Genomic DNA, 19,749 nt, shown 5'->3' on the forward strand with positions numbered 1-19,749 from the left:
TCCCATTATGGAGGAAACTATATAATCCTTACCCAGGTGGGAGCACAGGCTTTAATTCTGTACATCACAGTAGAATGTGGTGCAGTAAAAAGAGGACATTCCTGCATTATTCTGAAATCACAGTCTGGACCCCATTTGATATAAGAGGAAAAGATGATTAAATAAACAAATTTTAAAATCATTGTGAGGTAACTCTACCGCTTGTCTACTAGAAGATAAAAAGGCTGCATGTTACACTGCAAATAGTACTGCATCTAATAAAAAGCTGTGTTGTTAGCCCACAAATACAGAGGACAGCATGGAGAAACAATCTGTTTGACTTGCCAGAGTAGGTAGCAAGGAATAGAGAGGAGAGCATTCTCAACAACTGTTTGCTTCTGTCAGTGCAGGAGAGGAAGAATTGCCCAAGGCAGGGATATTTCCTGGTATGGCATAGGGACTTTGATAGTCAGCTGGTAATACATTTACCAGCTATCTAGTTTTCCCAGAAGTGTCTTGACCTGGGCTGACTCATCTGTGTCCCAGGAGGCCGACTAATCATTCTGATTTATTATGCTGTGGCCTGCTAGCCATTTCAGCTCTGTTTACATTGGTGCCAGTACAAAATTTTATACAGGGCAAACTAGGTTCTATATAGGCATAGTTATTTAAACTCGATTCAAAACCCAAGAAGAATTTATCACCAAGCATCCACAAAATTAAAGTAAGTACAAAATGACCCTCTGCTGAGCAACATCTGGGAAAAAAACTGAAAATGTAAAGGGCAGGCAGAGTTAAAAGGCAAGCTAATAAGCCAATTAAGTCTGAAGTTAACTGGTAATTGTAGGCATCTTCCAATGAAATTACAAAATCTGAGGACCGCTTGTAATCTACAAAAAACCTACATGATTATTTTTAACAAGGAAGCAATGGGGTACTGTGTTATGGGAAACAATCTTAATCCTGTTGAATTAATAGCTCTTGGTGGTGAGCATGTGCAAACCATGGTGTGGAAACCAGCAAAAAAGCCTCTTGGAAAAGCCAGTATGGACCCATATGCCTTCATTTGCACTAAAAACTTGTTCTAAATGAAGCTCTACCCCAAAAAAACATACTTGGTATGGGCATAACTGGGCTTTGTGTGATACTATCACCTGAAGACAGCAGTCAAGGAAACTTCCACTCATGAGATCTAAAGTAGATTAAGCAGAAGAGTCAGCAAAGCATGAAGAAAAAAAGAGAAGGATAGCACAGCTGACAAAGAGTATTTTCCAAAAGCAATCTCAATCCCACATGCTCAGACACACAGTAGTACCTCACTAAGTACAGTAGTTTGCCTATTCCCACCAGTATTACATTTGAGATTCCACACTGCTTGTATCTTACTGATTTACATATAAATTGTGCTCAATTTATTTTATTTTGCTTGCTTTGGAAGCTCAGCTTGGGCTCTGAAATTCACTCTAACAAACAGCTTTCTCCATCTCAACCCATACTAACACTTTGTGGGACAAATAAAGGCACTCATAGGTTCTCTGCCCCATAATTTTGTATTGGAATCAAATGGAGAACTGAATACTACACTGTTTCTCAAAGCCAGGCTCTGAACACTTCCTATAGAATTAATAAGTAGTAGAAATGTCACCATCTTGAGTTTCATAAAATTTAAAATACAAAGATGGGATACTGGATTATTGAAAAAGGAAGGTGTATGCCCAGTGGAAGCAAGGTCTTATTTTCTTAGCAGATCTTTTGTTTATAAATTAGTGTTTAAAGAGAAAAATCACTTATTTAAAGTGCCCAAAACTTTTAATCTTACACTCATTTCTGAGAGAAGTATTGCTTACACTGTATTGCTTACAGTGGCCTTCACTTAAAAAAATGTTGATGCCAACAAATGCCTGCCAGCTGTGCATGAGAAACACTCTTAATTACACTGAACTTTGTAATATTAGTGATGTTTCCAACAGACATCTTCAGCCACTGATAAAAAATATGTTGTATTTTTCAACTCACATGAAATAGTTGGTTGAAGTGGATCTGTCATTGTGGTTTCCTGGATTTCTTCAGTCTTGTTGGAAAGCTTGTAAATTCCCATGCCTGATAGCAAGCTAAGGAAGGAAATAACAAATAGTAAATACCACTTCAGTGGTGTAAGTCCTTTTCTGCTCTCTTTTGGCTGAGAGTGCATTTCAGGAGATTATTATCTGCTTTTACACAAACTTCAAAACAGTTCCATCTGGGAATCCATCTCTATGTCCATTTTGCACCCTCAATTGAACTCCCTTCCACCAAATCAGGCTTCACTACAGATATATATTGGTAGATTAGTATTTGGCTGAATTAAGTGAGTCTGGGTTGCTAGTTTATTTTACAGGAGCACTTGACAGTATCAATACAATAAATGGATGAAGCAACTGGATGAAAAATTATTCTTTAATATCATATTACTTCCTACAGCTACAGAGGAAAATATGTGAAAGAAACAGTAAGATAAATCAGATTATCTTTTTCCATGTGCAGTGACTGGATATTTAATATCTGCTAATTTTTAATTATATTTTTGAGAATGAAGATGTTTTAAACTGAAAACAAAATGCATATAGAATATATTTACCACAGAGAGGAATGTCAGCAGATCAGCTTTCTGAAGTTACAGCTCTTTTTGCACTCAGATCATGTACTAAAATTGCTTGTGCTGCTTACTGCTTATATTGCTGCAGATGAGACCAGAATGCAGCCTAGCACAGCTGCAGAGAGCATGAAATACACAGCAAGGATTATTAGTTACTGACTCCAGTTTACTTTTCAGAAAACATCTAACTGTCCCATATGCTGTAAACAATCCCATGAGTCCTGGAGAACATGAATAATAGTGAAAGAATCACGCCTTCTGAACAGAAGATAGCAGATTTTCCTGCAGTTGTTCCAAGAGAAGACATAGAAAGAAATTCTGAGTAGTATAATGCTGTTAGAGGAATATTGACACTGCCTTGACCCAGTGACAGCACTCAGAGCTGATGAAGAGATTTAAATGGTTCATTCTGGTGAGGGGTTCAAAAGTCAGAAGTCATAACCCAAAATAATTGTGTATACCGGAAATTCAAATATTTCACTCAGGGTCAGAATAATGAACTCATGGAATTAGTTGCCAACTAAGAACATGGAAACACTGCAGTCTAAGTGGTTTGGAGACATCTTGGCACTTTTATGGAGAGAGAAAGGATTAAAGGATCTAGTGACAAAACAGAAAAGTGGGGGTTAAGAAAAACTTAAGGGTGGACAAGCCTCTGAGGTCAAGTGGCATTTTCTTCCCCAGACGTCATTTCCTCTCTTTTATGTCACTCTTCCCAAAGACATCATGTCACAATCACTAAAGCTTAGATGAGGAATGGACTCCTACTGGATAGAAACAGGGATGAAGCAGCATTATCTTTTCCTCTGCTCCACAATGGAAGCTGTTAACCAACAAACATACTTCTTTATCTATATCCAACGCTATGCATTTGACTCACTGAATCTAATACAGCACATGAGGTTTTCTCATATTGGCCTCTTCTGTAACCTTATCTTCCCCAGTCCCATCAGAATACTACAACTGACCAGATAACAGAATTAAACTGCAATAGCCTAATGTCACAACACAACACAACACCACTGGCTAATGTACATTTCATTGGTGACATGCTTCTTCATCTGTACTACCCAAAACATTTGCAGTATTAGCATGGGCACACCATTTGCAATTGCAAGAAGTATATGGAGCTACTTATCAATGTTTTAAGCATTAATTAAGTGATAAAGCGCTCATAAAGGCACTATTTTAGACATTTTTTTTCTTGCCTTCATTCGTCTTGTTTTAGAAGGAAACCTGTTCCCATGAAGAGGTTGCATCAGATACAAAAACATTTCCATTGGAAACTACACACTTACATAAGAAGCATATTTAGAAGAAGGAGCATTTTTAATTTGTCAGGTATTAAAGCGAGACTGTATTAAAAGTTCTTACTGTTTGACTCTTCCAGAAATGATTCCTACAGGTTAACTTTTACACTGCAGCTGCTTTCCTTTGCCTCTTCTGTGAGTTGGAACCTACTGCACCAGTTGAGGCACACAAGGGCTTCTCCAACCAGCTTGGTCCTGATCTGTCCCCAGGACATGTGGGATACTCAGACATTCTAGCACTAGCTCACTGCATTGTGCTATATCCTACTTCATTGACTTAGGCTCCAATGTCTTGGTCTAAAAACAAGATCTAAGAAGGAGAGTAGGTAGATTATGCCAGGGGTGATGCTCATAGAATTATGAATACACTGATAAAACTGTTTTGGAACCTGACTTTTCTCAACAGCATAAACCAAATCACATTTTCCAGAGCCAGGTCCACCTGGATATATATCAGCATAAAATCACCCAGGTGTTTCTTTTCCAAAAGGTGTGTGGGGGATCTGTTTGCTGATGTTTTGTGGAACACGCAGCTGTGTCTCAGCAGATTCAGTAATGCTTACCTGGGTTGTCTCCAAATCTTGCTTGCTGATGGGCTTCCTCACAGGGAGAGGCACTGAACAGATTTTCCACCTTTCTAATCTGAGGAAAGTCCCTGGGTGTGCCTGATCCATTGCAGCAGCCTGCCAGGCCAGCCAGCCAGAGATCCTCCAAGCACTACAGGAGAGCTTGGGTGGAGCTGATTCAGATCAGCAATGAGCCAAAGCAAGAGAGCATGGGGCAGGCCTGCATTCAGGCAAGGGGATTTGTCCAAGGATAAAAAAGAAAAATTTCAATAGTTTTCTGAATTGCAGGGGGCCTAAATGGAGCTAATTTTTGAACTTTTGGAACATTTGGAACATTTGCCAGTGGCTCAGTTATTTTTTACATACAGCAGAAAAAAAGCTTGTGTCTTATGCATTTTACATAGGAAGCAGCTTTGTCAGCTCACATCCTGAGATGTGGCATTAAAGAACATTCCTCTGATTCTACCCACACAGACAGCTCAATTTTCCCAAATCCCTCAGCTTTCAGTTACCACTAAAAACAGATGTCAAAATCTTTGCAGACTGTATTATTAAAACACGTAAACATTTGTTTGTTTTTTTTCTCTCTCATCTTCTTAAAAACTATGTAGAATCACACTTTCTTAAAGCATCTCTGAGGTACCCTAGAATTTCAGCTAACCTACATTTGCTTCTATCCAGTGTCAGTCTGACACCTGTACCTGTCTCTGCAGAATCCCACAGTACTATGTAATATGCCTCCAAAACTTATCAGGTTTCATGTAATAGAGATATTTTATACTTGGGGACTGAGAAAAAGATAATTCAAATTATAATTATAACAATTTTCTCCATGTAACACTTACTCCTTATAGCATAAAGCCATTTTTTCAAATTTGAATTTGATTTTGTTAAACCTAACAAGTGGTTTCTAATTTAATCTGCAATTAATTACTTTCAAAATTAGGAGATCTTAAAGCATTGAAGCTCCCTCTTAGCTAAAAAGAATAATTAATTATAGCTTAGTAATCAATTAGAAGCTATGCATTAGTAAGATTTTGCATTCTGAGAGACAACAGTTATACAGACAGAAACGCATTTGTGGATGGATACGTTAGAAAAGTAGATGTAAGACAGAGTTCACCTGTCTAGAGCTCTACAGCCCTGATTCTAAAACAAAATTAGACAGGGACTCAGCAAGTTGAAAAAGGCCAAGTAAGATCTTGATCTCCCTCTGCCTTTCCTTCTATCTTTCCTACTTGCTCCATTTTGCCATTTTGGTCCATGATTCTGTTGCCGTGTAAAGATTTGTCTTTAACAGAACAACTCTCATGAGCATTTGTATGTGTACAAGATCAGTGCTTAAACAAAACAAGTCACCCTCTCCTCTGAATCGTCTCATGCCATTGTCATATTAAAGTGATTTACAACAAAGAATTTATACCTCATTATTTAATAATGGGTGTCGTTCAGATTTTAGATTCTATCTGGCTCCATTAATTACATGTCAATGATTCCCTCCTTTTCCAACAGAAAAATAAGGTGCTGCCAGAGCAGTCTGCCTGAAAGGTTCAAATGTCAGGGCAGCAGTTTTGAATCAAATGGCTCTGACTCAACCAATGCAAGAATGAAAACAGCTATTAGAGATTCCCTGACAAGTTGCTGTGACAGGAAAAAGCCTAGAACTGCTTTTCACCCACTTGCGTCTATGACTTTGGCTCTGTCCTGAATGGTACAGCACAAAATGCAACACCAGGAGAATAAATAACCTGGCCTGAAACCTCTGTGGCTTTTCCTATGGCTGGCACTAAGGGTTCCTCCTTTCCCTTCTCAGATAAGGGACTGACAAGGGCAGTTTTGCAGTTCAGAGGGAAGTACTGCAAGTTATACTGCAGCAGGACATGGGGGCCAGAACAGGGCTCAAGCTTCCTCTGAGCAAGTTTTAAACTTGTTTAAAACTTTCTAGCTTCTGACAACCCAGCCTTTTATATTATTTCAGTACCATTTTATATTTATCTTCTACATGAGTTCTACCCGGACAAGCTTTTTCTTGTCCTGGTTACATAAAATTAAATTTCAAACACAGAAATTACTTTGCTCTGTATAGTTAAGGCCACTTCTGGTTTGCTACTTTTGGCTATCAGTAAAGGTCTGAGGAAAAATTGCTTCTTATCCCTCCTAGAGGCTCAGGGACATACCAAGAAACCAAGCAAAACTGGAAAAAAAATAGAAGACTCCTTCCAGGGGAAAAAAAAACCCACCAACAAAAAACCAAAACCACCAAACATGCTGGAAATAGAGAGAGCAAAGTCTTTCAATTCAATTCAATAACAAAAAATTTCAAGTCATATAACTTTTCCCATATATTAAATAAGTGTCCCATAGCATTTTATTTACAACATTTAAGGAAAGTACAATAGAGGAAGTATCTCCTGGGGGCCAATTCACCTCTTAAACATGTTCACCTTTTTCAGCATCACTTTTATCTGCAAATTTATGAGGACAACATGTACTTGACCTGCCTCCAAAGAGACCACAATTTGCAAAATATGAGGTGGCTACTTTTGATGAGTAGGAGAGAAGGGGTGAGGGAGCTTTTTCCCAAACTCCTCTGGTAGCAGCCTCTAAACGCTTCCTAGAGAAACTTCTATTCAGGTAGAGCAAATAGCACAGAGTGATTGGGAGTTTAAAATTCTTGGAGAAGGCTGCCCCAGAAGAAGGATATTTAAAATAAGGGCCTCTGTATTCTCTCCCTCCTCCCTCAGGGACGATGACATCAGCAGGTAGGAAAGAGGATGATTCTTCTTCAGATCTATGTGTGTCTTCACTATAGCAACTGGTAACTAAATATTCTTGAATTAAAACCAGAGTTGGAGATGTTAGGGCCTAATAAACACAATACAGTTTGCTGTTTAGCAATTTTGTCAGCCACTTCATATTTCCTCAATACCTCACTCACAGGCTGTCTAAGCACCAAAAAATAAATATGAATCACTCAAATCGCTTAAAGGTTTCCTGGGGAAAGTATCTGACTGCATGAGACCAGCTCATGTGTCCAGAACTGCCACATGTATAAAGAAGGTCCTTTAAACATTGAAAGGCTGCATCCTGTCCTCCATTTGCGTCTTAGAGGAAGTTGCCTTCCTCTATTTGTATGCATCTGTTTGCCATTTACCATTACCAAAATTCTTCCTCCAACAATGTTTGCAGTTCTCCTGAAATCTTTCAAGGCTTTTGCTCTGGCCAAGCTGTCACATTAACCTGGCTTCTCTGAAGGCGCTGCTTGCTGCTAAATCCGTGCAGAAAAGCCACCAGCCAGGAGAAACAGCAGGGGAAGTTCAATTAAAGACAGTACAGGAGATAAGTTTCCTGTGTGACCTCTCTCCTGCTCTCGAATGACACATCAGTCTCCTTGATCATTCCTACAGATAACAGCAAAAACAACAAATGACACAAGAGAAAAGGACTTGTCAAAGTAGGTGGTGACCTGTGCCACCAATTTCTCTATTAAAGGGGTGGTTTTGTTTCTTATTGGCACATGTTTTCTGCTGGAGATGTATCAAGCCTTGGAATTCTCAATCTATTTCTGTTGTCAGTCACTAGATCACTCTTTAAACTTCTGTTTCTGTGGTGGGATAAAAGATTAAACATAAAATTAATCACCAAATACTTTTGCCACTTGAAAGGACAAAAATTCCTATTGAATATATAAGATCTTTGATTTACACCTCATGGTCACAAAACGTGTTTTCCGCCTGTCTCATTTGGGTATCTTCAGGCTTTTCCAGGTTCTTTCTTTCCCTGTTCTTTTTTATCCTATAATTACATAAGGAGAGCAACTTAACACTGTTGCCATAAAGATGAAAGCCCTAAAAGAGTGGCACGTTTAACACCTTTCAACCAATCGAAAGAGTGTGAGAAGATGAAGAGAGAACTCATTATCAATGCTTTTTGTTGCTGTATAAGGAAAATCACCTAATGACTGTCAACCTTTAGGCTTACTTGCTTTGGTTGCAGGTTTATGCCACTGCTAAGCCAATGTGGTCTGAATTAAATTCCAGGTAAAACAGTCAGAATCTTTCTGCATCCTTACATGGTCTGACTGTCCCAAAGGGGACAGCCTCTATCTGCTCGCCCAAACAGATTCCCTGCACTTGGCTCTCTACCCAGAGTCGTAAGAAAGTCATTTCAGGAACAGTGTTCTAGGTTTCTTAAACAAACAATATACATTGGAATAGTTACTGCCAAGGATTAAAATAATGCCTAAGTGATTTTTTCCAGGCACTCCACAATACAGTAATTTTTTCATCCAACAGCCCTTCATGTGACACTTTTATATAAAAATGTTTACAGGAAATAGCAAACTTTCCTTTCATTCTTTAGGTTACATATACCCCCATAAAATGCAAATGCTGAGTGAAGTCATTGAACTACCTGACACTTAAAAATGAACACATCTAAGTATCCTGCTTAAGATCAAATGGTGGCTCCCAGCAGCTAAACGGATATTTCAAACACTGGATAACTGATTTTTTCCTGGCCTCCAACTGCCACTTTTAATGGGGAGTTACACAGTGAGTCTTTATTAGCAAAGACGGTGGGCCTTAGGGGGTCAAGCAAAGGCAGTTTCCATTTGCACTTGCGCAGTGTGATGCTCAAGCCTTTACCATTGTGCAGACTTCTAAAATTTTAAATGAGGACTGAGGACTGTCACAGAGACAAAACATCCAGGAACACAGTCTCGCAGCACACCAGAGTCTATGTACTTTATAGCAGACCTGTAGGAAAGCTGGCAACAGCTGCTGGGAAATGCCAGCCAAAATCCCAGAATACACTTCTGCAAAGACTTTTCCAAAGAAATGGAAATGTTTCAAATTACTAAAAGACTTCCAGGATTCTCTCTCATCAGAATAGTTCAATAATGATACAAAAATGTCAGTTGCATGCAGTTTTTCTTTTCTCCCATCCTTTCCCCAAAGTTTTAGCGGGGGTGTTTTACCACAAAAGTGAAAGCCAAAAAGCCTCAAAACCAATTAATGCCTTTACCAGTAGCACAGAGAGGCATACTGAGCTTCTGGCACAACAAACATGAAGTTCCCAAAGCTGAACTCAATGGACATGGGCTTGTGACTCCTACAATTTCAGTGGGAGATGCTTTGGCTATTCCAGCTGGGCAAGACAGCAATTCAGCCTCCAGCTGAATGGGAGTGACTCATAGGAAGCAGCAAAGCTTTTCTAAAAAGGACCTTCCTCTTTCATTCTTGCTGGAGAGAGGTCAAGGCCTTTCATCTCTTCCCTCTGTCCTTCCTTGCATATTTTTCAATCAAATTATTATGTCACAGTCTTCTTTCCTCTCTAAAGAGAAGCATCCCAATTCAGCATTCCAATTTCAATCACCTGCAAAAACAATGAACAAGAGCAACACAGCACATGTGGTGCTGCTTGGCCAACAGGTGGGAAGGATCCCTTCCCTTGGGCTGCGTTGGCTGCCCAGGGTGTGTGCTGTGAATGTGGCTTTATGCTCATGGCTACTCCATCAGCAGCTCACCATTCCAGGGACACAGGTGAAGCTGCTTGTGAGGCAGTGTGTCCTGGCTCTGTGACATGCCAGCTCAAAACCCTGTGACAGGAACAATCTGTTGGAGCAGGAATTTCTTACATGTCCTTTGCTAGCAGAAGAAGTCAATCACAAAGATACACACTGGGTAAAAAGGAGCTTCAGGCCATCTTCATATCTTCTCCCTCACTGCCAGCTTTGGGAAGAGAGCAGTTGCTATTAAAGAAAAAAGGCTTCATATTTTGCCATGTTTGTTGTCATGGCTTTTTTCCCCCTAAGGCCTTATCCCAGTTATTACAGAAGTAAATTGGCAGGCAAGAAATGCTGGCAGTTAGGAGTCCAATTGCCACGGGGCTGCTTTGTCTCTCAGTGTGAATAGTCTGTATTTCTAGTTTATGTTTACCATCAGAGCTGCACTCAGTCACAGAAGCTGCAGTTCCAGCCTTGCAGCTGCAAGGGGAGATACCACAGTCTGCACAGAGGTGACTTTCTGGAGGGGATGCTGAGGTGACTGCTCTTGTGTCTCCGTGAGCACATCCAGGGACAATCTGAGGGTTTTGGGCAGCTAGGACAGAGTCTGGTTCTTCTGCACAACAAATCCGATTGACCAGCAGTATTAGAAGTATTAGACATTTTAAATTGTCAGAATTTATTCAAAGAAAATGCTGTTTATTTGAAACATCTTGTTCCAAACCTTCTGCAGGTCAGAATCTGGCCCCAGCCTGGATTACCACTTCAAAGCTGATGATCCTAAAAATTGAAATTCAAAACCAAATTAAAAAACACCAACAATGAAATTTTCTACAACTAAGGAACTGTTTTACACCCCCTTGGAATATATTTCATTGATGCAAAAAGGAGAATCTTGGCAAAGATAGCAGGAATTTATTACTTGCTTTTTCCAAAGGATTTACTACCTGCATGGGATGAGCATAATGGAACTCATTCTAATGCTCCATCCAGAAGAGAGTTCTTGAAAAAAAAGAACATGTCTTTTAATGAGTGGAACCAAGAGAAGGGTGACTGAGACTTGGCCAGTTCAACTTTTCTAAAAGCTTATTCCTTTGCAGTCATTGTAAACTTCATTTCCTCACACTCAGGACACACACCTGACAATCTGACCAGACAACTCCACTGGACTTTGATGTAAGGGTGAGCCTGCAGGCAAACAAACAAATTGCTTCAGCTCACATCTCTATTTCTGGCATTTTTGTCTTTCTTCAAGAATCAGCTTGGATAAAAGCAAATCTCTTGAGAGGAAAAATATGCTTCTATTTAGTGAGGGGCCATCCTTTACCCATCCTCAGACTGAGAAAGGAGTAGCATCGAGCTCTAGGACAAGAAAAGGAATGCACATATGTTGAACTAGCTGATGAGCAGAATTTCTATGGGAACAAAGGAAGAGGAGGGTTTCAAAGAAATATTTTGGTTTCTTTGAAAAGGTGTACATATTTTGGGTGTACAACAGGAAAATTATAACTCCTTTGGAAATGATTCCCAAGAAAACTTACAGCTGTTTAGAGGCAGAAGTCTCACTGGGCGAAGAAGAAGGACTGTGGATTATAGGAGAGATTCAGAGAAGGCAGCCAGGCTGCCTGGATTCACAGAGGCACTGTCACATAAAGTCATATATAGAAAACTGGCCTCCCAGCCTCCACTCCCAGATAGAAATAGACCTCTGGGATGTAACAGGGGAGGGGGCAAACCAAAAAGGAAGAATTACCCCCCCCCCGGCCTCTTCTAGATTTGTCTGCAGGCACAAGCAGTCACGGGGGCTGTGAAGCAATAAGATAACGTGACATGGCAGAGCTTAAAAATAACATTGCTGATTGAAAAACATTAGTGTCCATTACATGAGACAAACTCCTGGGGCTACATGCAAAAAATGTTTTCCAAGGTTCTCTGTGATAGGAGTCCAGATCTTGAAAGGTGGATAACAACAGCAAATAACTTGTGGGAAAAAGACAACTCCCAGGTTTATTCAGTTGTCCAGAGGTTACTCTGAAACCTCCTGTTAAATCAGGCTCCAAAGCAAGGAAACTCTGAGGTCTCCAACGTGCATTTCTACAGGTAATAAGACCTTACTAAAGTACTTCTCTATATAACAAAGGAGATCAGGAGAGTCTGGGTGTTTGGGATTAAACATGTTTCGGGTATGGATATAGCTGAAAGGAAAGTTATAGCTGAAGGAAAAGCTGCTTCTACACAACCCACAATAAGTTGTAATAAAATAGTATAGCATTGCTTTGCATGCACTGAATAATGGGTAATTTCACATCTTCCAATACTCATACTTTAAACAAGCTTTTACAAACCAGATTCAATGAGTTCTGCTCAAGGGACTCTTGCAACACTGTGGAGCCTGCAATATCCACAGGTATTGCAACATCTAATTGCAAAATAAAGGCTGTTTGCCTCCAAATCTCATCTCTCCTTCCAGCCAACGGTGACAATGTTACACGGGGATGATTTTCTTTTGGGTTTGTGAGTTGAATCAGTAGCCATCTGACAGCACCCAACACACCCAAGTCAAAGAAGGTAGCAGAACTGCAAGGCCAGGAGCTAAGAAGGGGAGCAAGACCTCCCCTGCTTGTAATGCTTAACTATTAGCACAGCTGCTTCTGGCACTGCAGTGCTGCTCACAAGCTGTTCAGCTGTCCCCTGGGTTAGAGGCAAGAGTTCTGCGAGTTCAGTACCCAGTTGCTCCAATCTGGACAGGAAATCAATGCTGCACCCTCCACATGTTGTGGCTACACCTCTACAGAATCAGGGACAAGCAAAGTTGTCATGAACATTTACTGGTGCAGAAAAAACATCCCAATTATCTGTGGTTGACAAGCTAACAAAGGGAGGTTTTAAATACTCAGATTCAGAAATCAAGCACAGCAGTTAAAATACAGCAGCACCACTGACCACAGAACAGTGGGTATCTTGAAACAACTCAGACAATTCCAGGTTTGCTGGTACCTCTTTCCTTTCCTTTTTGTTTTTAGCTGATCCCTATGCTCTGACCATGTTGCACTGCACACTCCCTGTTTTTCCTCTATATATTCTAGCCAACTTCTGCTTTTCCCTCAAACTTCCAGGCCAGAATTACTGGGCGGAGAACATCACTGTACCTTCTTACAGAGAGTAAAAACACAGCACTGAACCATTTTACGTGATAAAATGAAAACAGCCTCTGGTGATCAAAGGAGAAAACCAGTATCTTCCAGAAGTGTTCAGAGTGGGACCCAGCTGGAGGACAGGGAGCTCTGGAGGAGCCCTGAGTGCATGGCTCAGTGACACAGCCGGCTGACCTGCTGGCTGGGAGGTGCATTTGGAGGGCTTCTGTTCCTACATAATGTTATTCCTCTCTCCCCTGTGCCTCCTGCTCCAGGTGCCACCGTGCAGCCCCACTCTTTCAGCACTACTGACTATCCAGTTCAGCTCATGGACATGGCAGAGTACTTAATTTCAGTTGTGAAGTCTTACAAATTAAATAAATAGGTCTGCTACAAATGGAACAAGACATGGTGGACCAGAGCTGATGTGGGGAAAGCAATGGGGAACAGGAAGGTGGAAGGAATGGGATTGGTCTCTCTCAGCTGAAAAATTGAGAATCATCAAACTGTGTGACTTCTGGTGGAGACTATACTGGGTCTTTCTTTGAATCTCTGCATGATTCTGTCATTGGGCACTCAGACACTCTCAAGAATGAGTGAGAGGAAGAGGTTACCTTATCAATCAAGTATTTCCTTCAGCTGCAGCTCTTTTTCCTACAGGAAGCCCTGGCTTGTATAAACCACTCAAGAAGCAAACATCAAAGGACTCCTCTATCACTTAGTCAGGATAATAGACTGTACTTGAACTCTACTCAGTGAAGTGAAACTTCTTAAACTGAGAGCTGGAGTTTAATTTGTTATTCCTGGCAAACTGCCCAAGAGGAAATGGATCCAGGGCAGAAGTTTGTTTGTTAGATAGCAGTGAGAGATTGACACTTTTATAATAAGCCACAAAAACAGGGAGAATAGAAAGAGCTGCTGAAACTACTGATTATTCTAAGATCTGCTCTTAATGCTGCATCAGTAACAAAATCTCCTTTTAGTAATTTTCAAATAATGGAAAATAGAGACTATGAAACATCAGTAAGAAGGGTTTTGAGCAGACATACTACACATGAGGCTGATTCAAAAGTAAGTAGGAAAAATCACAAAATCAGCTACAGCAGGTCCTTTACAGCAGACTGGAATCCTTCCCTAAAGACACAAGGTACTGACTTTCAGTCCTGTCCACACTTTCAGTGTATTGTATGTCCATAGCCTGCCCACCAGTGTCAAAAATGTGATGCAAGCAGCTCCCAGTTGTTTGATAAGGTAGGCTACAACCCAGCCAGGATCCCACTCCAGCGTGTTGTCCTGTAGCTCTGTTGCCTCTGTGCCTCAAGATACGGAAGCTCATGGACCCTCTGCCTTACTGTGGCACAGCCTCAGTCACACCAAGCTCCAGAAAGCCAACAGAAAACATGACCTGTGGTGAGCAGACAGCAAAATGGTTTCACTGCACTGAAATTCTTTAGTATGTTTTTCAAAACAACCAACTGCACCTGACAGACACACCTTAAGCAAAAACATCACAAGAACTTTACCCGGTGATCTTTCAGGTGAGCTCAATTAAGATACCATCTTCTAAATAAGAAATCTGAAGTTGCTTTCTCATTCAGGATATATGAGAGTTACCTCTTTATTATATATTAACAGTAAAAGTGTTCCATGGTAACACATGCCATTTTAGAATCTCCTTTGTGTCAGTAATTTACAAGCTGCATTAAGACAGACAACTCAAACTAATGAAAGCTCCTAACAAGAGCAAAGCAGTGCATTTACTATAAATACCGAGAGACTTCATCCCTTCAGGCAATTTTTTTAATATTTCTTTCCACTTCACTATGCCTGGAGCACAGTTTAAGGAGCTGATTAGGTATATAGATTTAAGAACAACTATAAATATTAAGAAATGCTACTGGGCACATTTGGTAATAACTCTTCTGAAGTTCCTTGCACAGATTTTGCAGTGTGGAAGAATTCTAAATGTTATTATACCCATTTCCTTGATTTTTTTTCCTTTGGTAAAGCATTTTATTTGAAAAGGCTTTGCCTAAAGGTTAAACAATCCCTATGCAATCTCTGAATGAAACAGAAAAGCATGTTTGGATGTCTGGTCCCAACTGCCAGTGTCCCGTACCTATCAAAACTTCCAGTCTGTGTGGACAGTGGCAGCTCCCAGAATACATTTGCCACCAAGTCCTGTCCTTCCACATGGACAAGGCAGATGTGGATCCACCCTCAGACCCTGCAGAGATACAGCAGAGAGTTTTCAGCTGTGTGGACCATGAATGCTATTACAGACATTCCACATTGTTCAAAGAATAAATAGTAACACACATGGAAGCATCCTGTGGATCAATCTGAGGCCACAAGCTGCCAAGCAGACCATAATGGTTCTGCCAAACACCACAACAAAAAATACAATGTGAACATTGTCCAAATACATTTCCTGTAGTTTCTGCCTGGGTCTTGGTGAGATTGTCTCTTGGGAAGGAAAGATTCATCAATAAGCATTCACCCATAATTAAGCAAAGAGGCTATAGAAAAAATTTAATAGCAAATAACTAAGAATGATTTTCATACCATAAGAAGACAAAAGGAGGAACACGAAAGCATGAAATCATATTCTGGCTTTCTGCACAAGAACCACAGAATAAATCATATGCTGTTGATACATTGCTTTCAGATTCTCACCCAATAGCTATTATGACCAAATCTACAGCAACTGTGTATGTAAAAATAGAGGAATGAGGCTGGTGGAGACTGTTTGGTTCTCAAAGCCAAGATAGCTGTAAACAGGTAACATCTTTACCTTTAAATTAACAGTTGTAGCTAATTGGTCTGACACTTTCCCATCTGCAAACCACTAAGTATTTGCCTCCTAAGCTTAGTGAAAAAGCCTCCAGAGACTGTGAGTCAGTGAATGAAAACTGTTTTGGGTCCCATGGCAAAAAAAGTACTTTGCTCTCAAAAATAGATACATTTCTTGTGGGAAAAAACAGCCCAGCTCCTTCCTCTCCCATAGATAACAATGTAAAATGTCAGACACCTCCCAGGCTCTGTTCCCAGGAGATCAATAGCATTGCAGTCATTACTTTGGTGGGTTTTTTCCTTAAAGGTTAATTCATATCTAACCTAAAATTGTGACCCAACAGTTCACTGCGTATGGGAGCATGAGGTGTGGAATGTCAGGCTGCCAGTAGCGTTGAGCTGCTACAGCTGCAAAAAGCTACAGCAGGATTTGGCCACTTGGAGACACAAAACTGGGGTGGGAGACAGGTAAAGATTGGATGCAGGGGCTCAGGCAGGGCCTGTGTTCAGTGCACAACAGTGAAAGGCTCCAAAGCAAGGGGAAGAGGTTGCATGCAGGGAAAACCCACCTGCTTGCTCATGTTTGCAGCAGAAAGCCCATGGGGATACATTCACTGTGTTGCCAGTGTGTCCTAAAGATTTGGGGCTGCACAGTGACAGTAGAGCAATGTGGAGTGAAACCTTGAAGATCACATTCAAGGGTAAAAATTGTTCCATGTGCACCTTTTTAATGCACAAGCAGAGGGTTTGGTGACTTCAGCACTGGATAAATTCAACACCAAATAGCCAGGAAAAAAAAAGAAAAACAATCCCAGACAGGCAGTTAAACTGAACCCCAGGCTGTGCAGTACCACAGCCGGCTCCACAAAGCTCGTGCAGTCCCAGGGGAGTAAGAAAAGGGGGAGGAAACATCACAGGAGATGACTTTGCTTACTCACATCATTGGTGCAGACACACTTGTTTACATTTGATTGGCCTCATCTAAACTTTGCTGGAGGTTGACCATAATATTTACAAGCTGAAAGAACAATTATGTAGCTGAGAGCAGCTAAATGGAACAAAACAAAACCAGAGACATAGAAATCATGTCATTTGCTGAAGTCAAAAAAACAAACTAAGCCATCAGACCACACATCTGCCTCATGCTATATAAATTTACACCATGGTACTATTTGTGCAGCTTTACTGCAATATGGATGTTCTTTGAGTTTATAAACACTTACAGTGCTTATGTGCTCCATGTACTTATTTGTACCATAAAAATTTATATGGAAGGATATTTCCTATGCCTCGTCTGTTTGTTTACAGAGTCCACCTTTAAAAGACCAATATTCTTCCCACTGGGGCCTGTTTACAGTCTGCACCTGTGATGGTTTCTTCAGTTTCAACCTCATGGGCTGTATTTCTTACATAACTGTTTTCCCTCTTTCAGACACCATTAATCATCCCTCTGTCAAGATCTTCTTCCCACACCAGGCTTTACTGTACATTCCTTGCGTTTTCGTACCCTGATGTCAGTCCAGAATGGAACAAAGATAAGAATTGCTCAAGATTTTCCTTCAAATGATCCCATTTCTACAAAGCTATATATAAAATAAAACCGTAACACTCACCATGGAATTTGGAAAGGGCCAGACTTGGGGATTTGTGATTTTCTCAAATTCCATATCCTTATTTCTTGAAAACTAAATGCAAAATTATTTTGTAAAAGTGATTGCAGAAGTACGGGGACCAAAGCAAGCACAACACAGCTTTGTAATCAATGGTAGAGCAGCTAGGAAAGTATGTAAATTACACTGCAAATGTTTTGAAAATAGTTTGTCAGTCATGCTTGAAAAATTATGACGTTTTTCACACTTTTCAATGTTAGGGAAAGTGAGATTGTTTCATGCATTTAACACCTTTTCGCCACTGCAAATGATTTAGAATAGCAAGAAGAAAAAAATACTGAGATGCTACTTCCATTCATTTGCATGTTTCAGAGGTAGGAGGGACTCCAAGTTTTTAATTATCATTTCCCTTGTATGAAAGAAAGCAAACTATTAATCTGTCAAATTCTGGGTAAACATTCACCCTACCTTGGTTTTATTGGACTCAAGAGTAGATGGCTCCAAATAAGTAAAGATCTCTGCCTTATTTTGTTGTAACACCAGCACTGTAAAGAGTAAAGATTCCATGTAACATAACAGCAAAGCATCAAAGGAGCAGTGTTGTAACATATCTGGCTGTCAACCATCAGCCTATAAAAATACCCAGGCAGCTCTATTCTTCTCTCAGTGAAGAAGAGAGCTGTTCAGGCAGAACAATATTTGTTTTATTGACAGATTTTACTGTTATCTGTTACCCACCAGTGGGCTCCATTTGCAGTTTTCATCATGGAGTAATTGCTTATTAGAGACATTAGCAGGTTGTTTATTTGAAAACTATTATGCTAATAAGGAACAATCATATTAGCAAGGTGTGCTCTTTACAACTTTATTTGTTTATCCTCAGGGACTAAACTTCTGAAACCTCAAATCTTTTGTTACATGCTGAAAGATTTGGAAGTAAAATGTCTGAAGTTTTTTTCAAGTCTGAGAAATTTGTCCAATAATAATCAGTAGTTTTATTGCTATCATAAATAACAGGAGCTGCCTCTGACAGAAGGATGTTCACAGGATTGAAGGCTATTCTGTACAGGACCATTTATTTGCTAAGCAGTCTGGAAAAATAATGTTGCTGCATATTTTCTTATTATAAATGTTACCATAGCTATAACATACCAACTTTAGTATATTATTAAGCCCAAAAGGAAGGAAGAAACTGCAGCATAACTTTCAAGGCTCTAGGAAAGCACCTGTTTCCTTTATCCTTTGAGCTTTAGGGGTTTTTTAACCTCAGAGTCACCAATAAACTCCCTTAATGATAATCTAGATAGGATCAGTTCTATTTACAGATCCCAACATTTCTAACAAACCAACAAGTACTTACAGCACAATTTCACTCCTGTAAGAAATGCTTTCACCATTTGCACAGCAGTATTTTTTTGCTATGCTGCTGCTGTTCATTATTTTGCTGTGCTGGGAGTATTTACATTAAACACAGTATCACTTTCAGGCAAAAATTAAGAAAAGCAGTCTTGCAATGGGTAGTGCCCACAAGCAGAGTAGAGTTGCAGATTCCAGCCTGACTGCATACCAAAGCAACAAGCCATTATTATTTATATTCCAGTAGCACACAGACCCAAATTTGGGATCAGAGCCCAATGTGATTAGGTGCAATGTAAACACGTAGGTAAAGAACGAACCAAGAGGATCATATGTAAAATGATGACCAAAACAAAACAAACAAAACAAAACAAAAATCAGGGAAAAAGACCAAACAAAACAAGCAAACCACAGAGTAGGAGAAGAAAAAAAGGAAAGAACAACTTGCATGGGGACTGACCAAACACAACTCAGCTCACCTCTTGCCTGTGGCTCACTTTGGCAGCCATTGAGTGGAGGATGTGGCTTTGGATTAAGTAATCAGACAAGTCTGTGTAAAAATGGAAACAGAATAGGCTGGATTTTGTTATGCAAATATATAGATACTAAGCACTCTAAATATCCTGGTGTATTTCCCTTCTCCCTGTTTCTATGTACATACAGACCTGCATGCATGCTCATGTATGACTTATAATAAAGTTAATTGAACCTTATTGCAGTGTAAGTGAAATGCTGAAAGAGGAGGTAACAATGCAGTGAGTCAGACATGTTATATCAAAATTGCATGTGTCTGTGGGCTGGAGTCCAAAGCCAGCAATCCTGGTACATTTCGGAAACTTTTACTCTTGAAACTGAATGAG

At 40.1% G+C, this 19,749-nt stretch overlaps 1 long non-coding RNA gene across 1 annotated transcript; it reads right to left on the reverse strand.

Moving 5' to 3' along the window:
• Positions 1 to 2,001: 2,001 nt before the first annotated feature.
• LOC130256704 (uncharacterized) lies at positions 2,002 to 19,442 on the reverse strand. The gene is made up of 3 exons (XR_008841171.1): positions 19,369 to 19,442; positions 18,002 to 18,078; positions 2,002 to 2,090 (listed from the first exon to the last, which is right to left on the reverse strand). It is a non-coding gene; the product is annotated as an uncharacterized LOC130256704 (long non-coding RNA).
• Positions 19,443 to 19,749: the final 307 nt, after the last annotated feature.

This window comes from Oenanthe melanoleuca, chromosome 9 (genome assembly GCF_029582105.1).
Source record: "Oenanthe melanoleuca isolate GR-GAL-2019-014 chromosome 9, OMel1.0, whole genome shotgun sequence".
Taxonomy (NCBI): Eukaryota; Metazoa; Chordata; class Aves; order Passeriformes; family Muscicapidae; genus Oenanthe; species Oenanthe melanoleuca.